This window comes from Triticum aestivum, chromosome 3B (genome assembly GCF_018294505.1).
Source record: "Triticum aestivum cultivar Chinese Spring chromosome 3B, IWGSC CS RefSeq v2.1, whole genome shotgun sequence".
Taxonomy (NCBI): domain Eukaryota; kingdom Viridiplantae; phylum Streptophyta; class Magnoliopsida; order Poales; family Poaceae; genus Triticum; species Triticum aestivum.
In genome coordinates, this window is record NC_057801.1 from 26,256,586 (window position 1) to 26,269,294 (window position 12,709).

Here is a 12,709-nt window from a genome sequence, read left to right on the forward strand (position 1 = left end):
CTGGGTGACTATAAAGGTGCACTACGGGTATCTCCAAAAGTGTTTGTTGGGTTGGCATGAATCGAGACTGGGATTTGTCACTATGACGGAGAGGTATCTCTAGGCCCACTCGGTAATGCATCATCATAATGAGCTCAATGTGACCAAGTGTCTGGAAACGGGATCATGCATTACGGTACGAGTAAAGTGACATGCCGGTAACGAGATTAAACGAGGTATTGGGATACCGACGATCGAGTCTCGGGCAAGTAACGTACCGATTAACAAAGGGAATTGTATACGGGGTTGATTGAATCCTCAACATCGTGGTTCATCCGATGAGATCATCGAGGAGCATGTGGGAGCCAACATGGGTATCCAGATCCGCTGTTGGTTATTGACCGGAGATGCGTCTCGGTAATGTCTGCATGTCTCCCGAACCCGTAGGGTCTATACACTTAAGGTTCGGTGACGCTAGGGTTGTAGAGATATGAATATGCAGTAACCTGAAAGTTGTTCGGAGTTCCGGGTGAGATCCCGGACGTCACGAGGAGTTCCGAAATGGTCCGGAGATGAAGAATTATATATAGGAAGTGCAGTTTCGGACATCGGGAAAGTTTTGGGGGTCACCGGTACTGTACCGGGACCACCGGAAGGGTCCCGGGGGTCCACCGGGTGCGGCTACCTATTCCAGAGGGCCCCATGGGCTGAAGTGGGAGGGGAACCAGCCCCTGGTGGGCTGGTGCGCCCCCCTTGGGCCCCCCCTACGCCTAGGGTTGGAAACCCTAGGGGTGGGGGGCGCCTCCACTTGCTTTGGGGGGCAAGCCACCCCCTTGGCCGCCACCCCCCCTTGGAGATCCCATCTCCTAGGGCCGGCGCCCCCAGGGGGCCTATATAAAGGGGGAGGAAGGGCAGCCACACACCCATGCTCTTGGCGCCTCCCTATCCCCATTGCTACACCTCCCCCTCTCGTAGAAGCTCGGCGAAGCTCTGCCGAGATTGCTGCTGCATCCACCACCACGCCGTCGTGCTGCTGGATCTCCGTTAACCTCTCCTTCCCCCTTGCTGGATCAAGAAGGAGGAGACGTCTTCCTCAACCGTACGTGTGTTGAACGCGGAGGTGCTGCCCGTTCAGCACTAGGATCATCGGTGATTTGGATCACGAGTACGACTCCTTCAACCCCTTTCTCTTGAACGCTTCCGCTCGCGATCTACAAGGGTATGTAGATGCACTCCTTTCTCTTGTTGCTAGATGAACTCATAGATTGATCTTGGTGAAATGTAGGAAATTTTTTATGTTATGCAACGTTCCCCAACAGTGGCATCATGAGCTAGGTCTATGTGTAGTTCTCTTTGCACGAGTAGAACACAATTTGTTGTGGGCGTAGATGTTGTCAACTTTCTTGCCACTACTAGTCTTATTTTGCTTCGGCGGCATCGTGGGATGAAGCGGCCCGGACCGACCTTACACGTACGCTTACGTGAGACAGGTTCCACCGACTGGCATGCACTAGTTGCATAAGGTGGCTAGTGGGTGTCTGTCTCTCCCACTTTAGTTGGAGCAGATTCGACGAAAAGGGTCCTTATGAAGGGTAAATAGAAGTTGGCATATCATGTTGTGGCTTTCACGTAGGTAAGAAAATGTTCTTGCTAGAATTCTATTGCAGCCACGTAAAAACATGCAACAACAATTAGAGGACGTCTAACTTGTTTTTGCAGCATGTGTTTTGTGATGTGATATGGCCAAAAGTTGTGATGAATGACATATATGTGATGTATGAGATCATGTTCTTGTAATAGGAATCACGACTTGCATGTCAATAAGTATGACAACCGGTAGGAGCCATAGGAGTTGTCTTTATTTTTGTATGACCTACGTGTCATTGAGAAACGCCATGTAAATTACTTTACTTTATAGCTAAACGCGTTAGCCATAGCAGTAGAAGTAATAGTTGGCGAGCAACTTCATGGAGACACGATGATGGAGATCATGATGATGGAGATCATGGTGTCATGCCGGTGACGAAGATGATCATGGCGCCCCGAAGATGGAGATCAAAGGAGCAATATGATATTGGCCATATCATGTCACTATTTGATTGCATGTGATGTTTATCATGTTTTACATCTTATTTGCTTAGAACGACGGTGGCTTAAATAAGATGATCCCTCGAAATAATTTCAAGAAAAGTGTTCCCCCTAACTGTGCACCGTTGCAAAGGTTCGTTGTTTCGAAGCACCACGTGATGATCGGGTGTGATAGATCCTAACTTTCGAATACAACGGGTGTAAGCCAGATTTACGCACGCAATACACTTAGGTTGACTTGACGAGCCTAGCATGTACAGACATGGCCTCGGAACACGGAGGACCGAAAGGTCGAGCATGAGTCGTATAGAAGATACGATCAACATGGAGATGTTCACCGATATCGACTAGTCCGTCTCACGTGATGATCGGACACGGCCTAGTTGACTCGGATCATGTTTCACTTAGATGACTAGAGGGATGTCTGTCTGAGTGGGAGTTCATTGAATAATTAGATTAGATGAACTTAATTATCATGAACTTAGTCTAAAATCTTTACAATATGTCTTGTAGATCAAATGGCCCACGTTACCCTCAACTTCAACGCGTTCCTAAAGAAAACCAAGCTGAAAGATGATGGCAGCAACTATACGGACTGGGTCTGGAACCTGAGGATCATCCTCATAGCTGCCAAGAAAGATTATGTCCTAGAAGCACCGCTAGGTGAAGCACCCATCCCAGAGAACCAAGACGTTATGAGCGTTTGGCAGTCTTGTGCTGATGATTACTCCCTCGTTCAGTGCGGCATGCTTTACAGCTTAGAACCGGGGCTCCAAAAACGTTTTGAGCAACACGGAGCATATGAGATGTTCGAAGAGCTGAAAATAGTTTTCCAAGCTCATGCCCGGGTCGAGAGATATGAAGTCTCCGACAAGTTCTTCAGCTGTAAGATGGAGGAAAATAGTTCTGTTAGTGAGTGCATACTCAAGATGTCTGGGTTGCACAACCGCTTGACTCAGCTGGGAGTTAATCTCCCGGATGACGCGGTCATTGCCAGAATCCTTCAGTCGCTTCCACCGAGCTACAAGATCTTTGTGATGAACTTCAATATGCAGGGGATGGAAATGACCATTCCTGAGGTATATTCAATGCTGAAATCAGCGGAGGTAGAGATCAAAAAGGAACATCAAGTGTTGATGGTAAATAAAACCACTAAGTTCAAGAAAGGCAAGGGTAAGAAGAACTTCAAGAAGGATGGCAAGGGAGTTGCCGCGCCCGGTATGCCAGTTGCTGGGAAGAAGCCAAGGAATGGATCCAAGCCTGAGACTGAGTGCTTTTATTGCAAGGGAAGTGGTCACTGGAAGCGGAACTGCCCCAAGTACTTAGCGGACAAGAAGGCCGGCAACACCAAAGGTATATGTGATATACATGTAATTGAAGTGTACCTTACCAGTACTCGTAGTAGCTATTGGGTATTTGATACCGGTGCGGTTGCTCATATTTGTAACTCAAAGCAGGAGCTGCGGAATAAGCGGAGACTGGCGAAGGACGAGGTGACGATGCGCGTCGGGAATGGTTCCAAGGTCGATGTGATCGCCGTCGGCACGCTACCTCTACATTTACCTACGGGATTAGTTTTAAACCTCAATAATTGTTATTTAGTACCAGCTTTGAGCATGAACATTATATCTGGATCTCGTTTAATACGAGATGGCTACTCATTTAAATCCGAGAATAATGGTTGTTCTATTTATGTGAGAGATATGTTTTATGGTCATACCCCGATGGTCAATAATTTATTCTTAATGAATCTCGAACGTGATGTTACACATATTCATAGTGTGAATACCAAAAGATGTAAAGTTGATAACGATAGTCCCACATACTTGTGGCACTGCCGCCTTGGTCATATTGGTGTCAAGCGCATGAAGAAGCTCCATGCTGATGGACTTTTAGAGCCTCTTGATTATGAATCATTTGACACATGCGAACCATGCCTCATGGGCAAAATGGCCAAGACTCCGTTCTTCGGAACAATAGAGCAGCAACCAACTTATTGGAAATCATACATACTGATGTGTGCGGTCCAATGAGAGTTGAGGCTCGCAGAGGATATGGTTATGTTCTCACTCTCACTAACGACTTGAGTAGATATGGGTATGTCTACTTGATGAAACACAAGTCTGAGACCTTTGAAAAGTTCAAGGAATTTCAGAATGAGGTAGAGAATCAACGTGATCGAAAGATAAAGTTCTTATGATCAGATCGTGGAGGAGAATATTTAAGTCACGAATTTGGTACGCACTTAAGGAAATGTGGAATCGTTTCACAACTCACGCCGCCTAGAACACCTCAGCGTAACGGTGTGTCTAAACATCGTAATCGCACTTTATTGGATATGGTGCGATCTATGATGTCTCTTACCGATTTACCGCTATCATTTTGGGGATACGCTCTAGAGACAGCTACATTCACTTTAAATAGGGCAGCATCTAAATTCGTTGAGACGACACCGTATGAATTATGGTTTGGGAAGAAACCTAAGCTGTCGTTTCTAAAAGTTTGGGGATGCGATGCTTATGTCAAGAAACTTCAACCTGAAAAGCTCGAACCCAAGTCGAAAAATGCGTCTTCATAGGATACCCTAAGGAAACCATTGGGTCTACCTTCTACCTAAGATCCGAGGGCAAGATCTTTGTTGCCAAGAACGGGTCCTTTCTGGAGAAAGAGTTTCTCCCGAAAGAATTAAGAGGGAAGAAAGTAGAGCTTGATGAAGTACTACCTCTTGAACTGGTGAGTAGCGCAGCTCAGGAAGATGTTCCTGTGGTGCAAACACCAACTGAAGGGGAAGTTAATGATGATGATCAAGGTACTTCGGATCAAGTTACTACTGAACTTCGTAGGTCCAAGAGGACACGTTCTACACCAGAGTGGTATGGCAACCCTGTCCTGAAAATCATGTTGTTAGACAACGGTGAACCTTCGAACTATGAAGAAGTTATGGTGGGCCCAGATTCCAACAAATGGCTTGAATCCATGCAATCCGAGATAGGATCCATGTATGAAAACAAAGTATGGACTTTGACAGACTTGCCCGATGATCGGCGAGCGATTGAAAACAAGTGGATCTTTAAGAAGAAGACGGACGCCGATGGTAATGTTACCATCTATAAAGCTCAACTAGTCGCTAAGGGTTATCGACAAGTTCAAGAGGTTGACTATGATGAGACATTCTCTCCCGTAGAGAAGCTAAAGTCAGTCCGAATCATGTTAGCAATTACCGCATACTATGATTATGAGAAATGGCAAATGGACGTCAAAACGGCATTCCTTAACGGCCATCTTATGGAAGAACTGTATATGATGCAGCCGGAAGGTTTTGTCGACCCTGAGAATGCTAACAAGGTATGCAAGCTCCAGCGATCCATTTTTGGGCTGGTTCAAGCATCTCGGAGTTGGAACATTCGCTTTCATGAGATGATCAAAGCGTTTGGGTTTATGCAGACTTATGGAGAAGCCTGCATTTACAAAAAAGTGAGTGGGATCTCTATAGCATTTCTCATATTCTATGTAGATAACATACTTTTGATAGGAAATGATATAGAACTTTTGGACAACATTAAGGCCTACTTGAATAAGTGTTTTTCAATGAAGGACCTTGGAGAAGCTGCTTACATATTAGGCATCAAAATCTATAGGGATAGATCGAGACGCCTCATAGGTCTTTCACAAAGCACATACCTTGATAAGATATTGAAGAAATTCAATATGGATCAGTCCAAGAAATGGTTCTTGCCTGTATTGCAAGGTGTGAGATTGAGCTTGGCTCAATGCCCGACCACGGCAGAAGATAAAGAAGAGATGAGTGTCATCCCCTATGCATCAGCCATAGGTTCTATTATGTATGCCATGCTGTGTACCAGACCAGATTTAAACCTTGCTGTAAGTTTGGTAGGAAGGTACCCAAGTAATCCCAGCAAGGAACACTGGACAACGGTCAAGAACATCCTAAAGTACCTGAAAAGGACTAAGGATATGTTTCTCGTTTATAGAGGTGACGAAGAGCTCGTCGTAAAGGGTTACGTCGACGCTAGCTTCAACACAGATCTGGATGACTCTAAGTCACAAACCGGATACGTGTATATTTTGAATGGTGGGGCAGTAAGCTGGTGCAGTTGCAAGCAAAGCGTCGTGGCGGGATCTACATGTGAAGCAGAGTACATGGCAGCCTCGGAGGCAGCACATGAAGCAATCTGGGTGAAGGTGTTCATCACGGACCTAGGAGTCATACCCAATGCGTCGGGGCCGATCACACTCTTCTGTGACAACACTGAAGCTATTGCACTTGCCATGGAGCCCAGGTTTCACAAGAAGACCAGGCACATCAAGCGTCGCTTCAACTCCATACGTGAAAATGTTCAAGATGGAGACATAGATATTTGTAAAGTACACACAGACCTAAATGTAGCAGATCCGTTGTCTAAACCTCTCCCTAGGACAAAACATGATCAACACCAGAACGCTATGGGTGTTCGATTCATCACAATGTAACTAGAATATTGACTCTAGTGCAAGTGAGAGACTGTTCGAAATATGCCCTAGAGGCAATAATAAAATGGTTATTATTATATTTCTTTGTTCATGATGATTGTCTGTTATTCATGATATAACTGTGTTATCCAGAAATCGTAATACACGTGTGAATACATAGACCACAACATGTCCCTAGTAAGCCTCTAGTTGACTAGCTCGTTGATCAACAGATAGTCATGGTTTCCTGACTATGGGCATCGGTGTCATTGATAACAGGATCACATCATTAGGAGAATGATGTGATGGACAAGACCCAATCCTAAGCATAGCTCAAAGATCGTGTAGTTCGTTTAGCTAGAGCTTTTCCAAATGTTAAGTATCATTTCCTTAGACCATGAGATTGTGCAACTCCTGGATACCGTAGGAGTGCTTTAGGTGTCCCAAACATCACAACGTAACTGGGTGACTATAAAGGTGCACTACGGGTATCTCCAAAAGTGTTTGTTGGGTTAGCATGAATCGAGACTGGGATTTGTCACTCCGTATGACGGAGAGGTATCTCTGGGCCCACTCGGTAATGCATCATCATAATGAGCTCAATGTGACCAAGTGTCTGGTCATGGGATCATGCATTACGGTACGAGTAAAGTGACATGCCGGTAACGAGATTAACCGAGGTATTGGGATACCGATGATCGAGTCTCGGGCAAGTAACGTACTGATTAACAAAGGGAATTGTATACGGGGTTGATTGAATCCTCGACATCGTGGTTCATCCGATGAGATCATCGAGGAGCATGTGGGAGCCAACATGGGTATCCAGATCCCGCTGTTGGTTATTGACCGGAGAGGCGTCTCGGTCATGTCTGCATGTCTCCCGAACCCGTAGGCTCTATACACTTAAGGTTCGGTGACGCTAGGGTTGTGGAGATATGAATATGCAGTAACCCGAAAGTTGTTCGGAGTCCCGGATGAGATCCCGGACGTCACGAGGAGTTCCGGAATGGTCCGGAGGTGAAGAATTATATATAGGAAGTGTAGTTTCGGCCATCGGGAAAGTTTCGGGGGTCACCGGTATTGTACCGGGACCACCGGAAGGGTCCCGGGGGTCCACCGGGTGGGGCCACCTATTCCAGAGGGTCCCATGGGCTGAAGTGGGAGGGGAACCAGCCTCTGGTGGGCTGGTGCGTCCCCCCTTGGGCCCTCCCTGCGCCTAGGGTTGGAAACCCTAGGGGTGGGGGGCGCCTCCACTTGCCTTGGGGGGCAAGCCACCCCCTTGGCCGCCGCCCCCCCTTGGAGATCCCACCTCCTAGGGCCGGCGCCCCTAGGGGGCCTATATAAAGTGGGGGAGGGAGGGCAGCCACACACCCATGCTCTTGGCGCCTTCCTCTCCCCATTGCTACACCTCTCCCTCTCGTAGAAGCTCGGCAAAGCTCTGCCGAGATTGCTGTTGCATCCACCACCACGCTGTCGTGCTGCTGGATCTCCGTTAACCTCTCCTTCCCCCTTGCTGGATCAAGGAGGAGACGTCTTCCTCAATCGTACGTGTGTTGAACGCGGAGGTGCTGCCCGTTCAGCACTAGGATCATCGGTGATTTGGATCACGACGAGTACGGCTCCTTCAACCTCGTTCTCTTGAATGCTTCCGCTCGCGATCTACAAGGGTATGTAGATGCACTCCTTTCTCTTGTTGCTAGATGAACTCATAGATTGATCTTGGTGAACGTAGGAATTTTTTGATTTTATGCAACGTTCCCCAACAGTGGCATCATGAGCTAGGTCTATGTGTAGTTCTCTTTGCACGAGTAGAACACAATTTGTTGTGGGCGTAGATGTTGTCAACTTTCTTGCCACTACTAGTCTTATTTTGCTTCGATAGCATCGTGGGATGAAGCGGCCCGGACCGACCTTACACGTACGCTTACGTGCGACAGGTTCCACCGACTGACATGCACTAGTTGCATAAGGTGGCTAGCGGGTGTCTGTCTCTCCCACTTTAGTTGGAGCGGATTCGACGAAAAGGGTCCTTATGAAGGGTAAATAGAAGTTGGCATATCATGTTGTGGCTTTCACGTAGGTAAGAAAATGTTCTTGCTAGAATTCTATTGCAGCCACGTAAAAATATGCAACAACAATTAGAGGACGTCTAACTTGTTTTTGCAGCATGTGTTTTGTGATGTGATATGGCCAAAAGTTGTGATGAATGACATATATGTGATGTTTGAGATCATGTTCTTGTAATAGGAATCACGACTTGCATGTCGATGAGTATGACAACCGGCAGGAGCCATAGGAGTTGTCTCTATTTTTGTATGACGTGCGTGTCATTGAGAAACGCCATGTAAATTACTTTACTTTATAGCTAAACGTGTTAGCCATAGCAGTAGAAGTAATAGTTGGCGAGCAACTTCATGGAGACACGATGATGGAGATCATGATGATGGAGATAATGGTGTCATGCCGGTGACGAAGATGATCATGGCGCCCCGAAGATGGAGATCAAAGGAGCAATATGATATTGGCCATATCATGTCACTATTTGATTGCATGTGATGTTTATCATGTTTTACATCTTATTTGCTTAGAACGACGGTAGCTTAAATAAGATGATCCCTCGAAATAATTTCAAGAAAAGGGTTCCCCCTAACTGTGCACCGATGCAAAGGTTCGTTGTTTCAAAGCACCACGTGATGATCGGGTGTGATAGATCCTAACGTTCGAATACAACGGGTGTAAGCCAGATTTACACACGCAATACACTTAGGTTGACTTGACGAGCCTAGCATGTACAGACATGGCCTCGGAACACGGAGGACCGAAAGGTCGAGCATGAGTCGTATAGAAGATACGATCAACATGGATATGTTCACCGATATCGACTAGTCCGTCTCACGTGATGATCGGACACGGACTAGTTGACTCGGATCATGTTTCACTTAGATGACTAGAGGGATGTTTGTCTGAGTGGGAGTTCATTGAATAATTTGATTAGATGAACTTAATTATCATGAACTTAGTCTAAAATCTTTACAATATGTCTTGTAGATCAAATGGCCCACGTTACCCTCAACTTCAACGCGTTCCTAGAGAAAACCAAGCTGAAAGATGATGGCAGCTACTATATGGACTGGGTCCGGAACCTGAGGATCATCCTCATAGCTGCCAAGAAAGATTATGTCCTAGAAGCACCGCTATGTGAAGCACCCATCCCAGAGAACCAAGACGTTATGAGCGTTTGGCAGTCTTGTGTTGATGATTACTCCCTCGTTCAGTGCGACATGCTTTACAGCTTAGAACCGGGGCTCCAAAAATGTTTTGAGCAACACGAAGCATATGAGATGTTCGAAGAGCTGAAAATGGTTTTCCAAGCTCATGCCCGGGTCGAGAGATATGAAGTCTCCGACAAGTTCTTCAGCTGTAAGATGGAGGAAAATAGTTCTGTCAGTGAGCACATACTCAAGATGTCTGGGTTGCACAACCGCTTGACTCAGCTGGGAGTTAATCTCCCGGATGACGCGGTCATTGACAGAATCCTTCAGTCGCTTCTACCGAGCTACAAGAGCTTTGTGATGAACTTCAATATGCAGGGGATGGAAATGACCATTCCTGAGGTATAATCAATGTTGAAATCAGCGGAGGTAGAGATCAAAAAGGAACATCAAGTGTTGATGGTAAATAAAACCACTAAGTTCAAGAAAGGCAAGGGTAAGAAGAACTTCAAGAAGGATTGCAAGGGAGTTGTCGCGCCCGGTAAGCCAGTTGCCGGGAAGAAGCCAAGGAATGGACCCAAGCGTGAGACTGAGTGCTTTTATTGCAAGGAAAGTGGTCACTGGAAGCAGAACTGCCCCAAGTACTTAGTGGACAAGAAGGCCAGCAACATCAAACGTATATGTGATATACATGTAATTGATGTGTACCTTACCAGTACTCATAGTAGCTCTTGGGTATTTGATACCGGTGCGGTTGCTCATATTTGTAACTCGAAGCAGGAGCTGCGGAATAAGCGGAGACTGGCGACGGACGAGGTGACGATGCGCGTCGGGAATGGTTCCAAGGTCGATGTGATCGCCGTCGGCACGCTACCTCTACATTTACCTACGGGATTAGTTTTAAACCTTAATAATTGTTATTTAGTACCAGCTTTGAGCATGAACATTATATCTGGATCTCGTTTAATACGAGATGACTACTCATTTAAATCCGAGAATAATGGTTGTTCTATTTATATGAGAGATATGTTTTATGGTCATGCCCCGATGGTCAATGGTTTATTTTTAATGAATCTCGAACGTGATGTTACACATATTCATAGCGTGAATACCAAAAGATGTAAAGTTGATAACGATAGTCCCGCATACTTGTGGCACTGCCGCCATGGTCATATTGGTGTCAAGCGCATGAAGAAGCTCCATGCTGATGGACTTTTAGAGCCTCTCGATTATGAATCATTTGACACATGCGAACCATGCCTCATGGGCAAAATGACCAAGACTCCGTTCTCCGGAACAATAGAGCAGCAACCAACTTATTGGAAATCATACATACTGATGTGTGCGGTCCAATGAGAGTTGAGGCTCGCAGAGGATATCGTTATGTTCTCACTCTCACTAACGACTTGAGTAGATATGGGTATGTCTTCTTGATGAAACACAAGTCTGAGACCTTTGAAAAGTTCAAGGAATTTCAAAATGAGGTAGAGAATCAACGTGACCGAAAGATAAAGTTCTTACGATCAGATCATGGAGGAGAATATTTAAGTCACGAATTTGGTACGCATTTAAGGAAATGTGGAATTGTTTCACAACTCACGTCGCCTGGAACACCTCAGCGTAATGGTGTGTCCGAACATTGTAATCGCACTTTATTGGATATGGTGCGATCTATGATGTCTCTTACCGATTTACCGCTATCATTTTGGGGATACGCTCTAAAGACAGCTACATTCACTTTAAATAGGGCACCATCTAAATCCGTTGAGATGACACCGTATGAATTATGGTTTGGGAAGAAACCTAAGCTATCGTTTCTAAAAGTTTGGGGATGCGATGCTTATGTCAAGAAACTTCAACCTGAAAAGCTCGAACCCAAGTCGAAAAATGCGTCTTCATAGGATACCCTAAGGAAATCATTGGGTATACCTTCTACCTAAGATCCGAGGGCAAGATCTTCGTTGCCAAGAACGGGTCCTTTCTGTAGAAAGAGTTTCTCTCGAAAGAATTAAGTGGGAGGAAAGTAGAGCTTGATGAAGTACTACCTCTTGAACTGGTGAGTAGCGCAGCTCAGGAAGATATTCCTGTGGTGCAAGCACCAACTGAAGGGGAAGTTAATGATGATGATCAAGGTACTTCGGATCAAGTTACTACTGAACTTCGTAGGTCCACGAGGACACGTTCCACACCAGAGTGGTATGGCAACCCTGTCCTGAAAATCATGTTGTTAGACAACGGTGAACCTTCGAACTATGAAGAAGCGATGGCGGGCCCAGATTCCAACAAATGGCTTGAAGCCATGCAATCCGAGATAGGATCCATGTATGAAAACAAAGTATGGACTTTGACAGACTTGCCCGATGATCGGCGAGCGATTGAAAACAAATGGATCTTTAAGAAGAAGACAGACGCGGATGGTAATGTTACCATCTATAAAGCTCGACTAGTCGCTAAGGGTTATCGACAAGTTCAAGGGGTTGACTACGATGAGACATTCTCTCCCGTAGAGAAGCTAAAGTCAGTCCGAATTATGTTAGCAATTGCCGCATACTATGATTATGAGATATGGCAAATGGACGTCAAAACGGCATTCCTTAACGGCCATCTTAAGGAAGAACTGTATATGATGCAACCGGAAGGTTTTGTCGACCCTGAGAATGCTAACAAGGAATGCAAGCTCCAGCGATCCATTTATGGGCTGGTGCAAGCATCTCGGAGTTGGAACATTCGCTTTGCTGAGATGATCAACGCGTTTGGGTTTATGCAGACTTATGGAGAAGCCTGCGTTTACAAAAAAGTGAGTGGGAGCTCTATAGCATTTCTCATATTATATGTAGATAACATACTTTTGATGGGAAATGATATAGAACTTTTGGACAACATTAAGGCCTACTTGAATAAGTGTTTTTCAATGAAGGACCTTGGAGAAGCTGCTTACATATTAGGCATCAAAATCTATA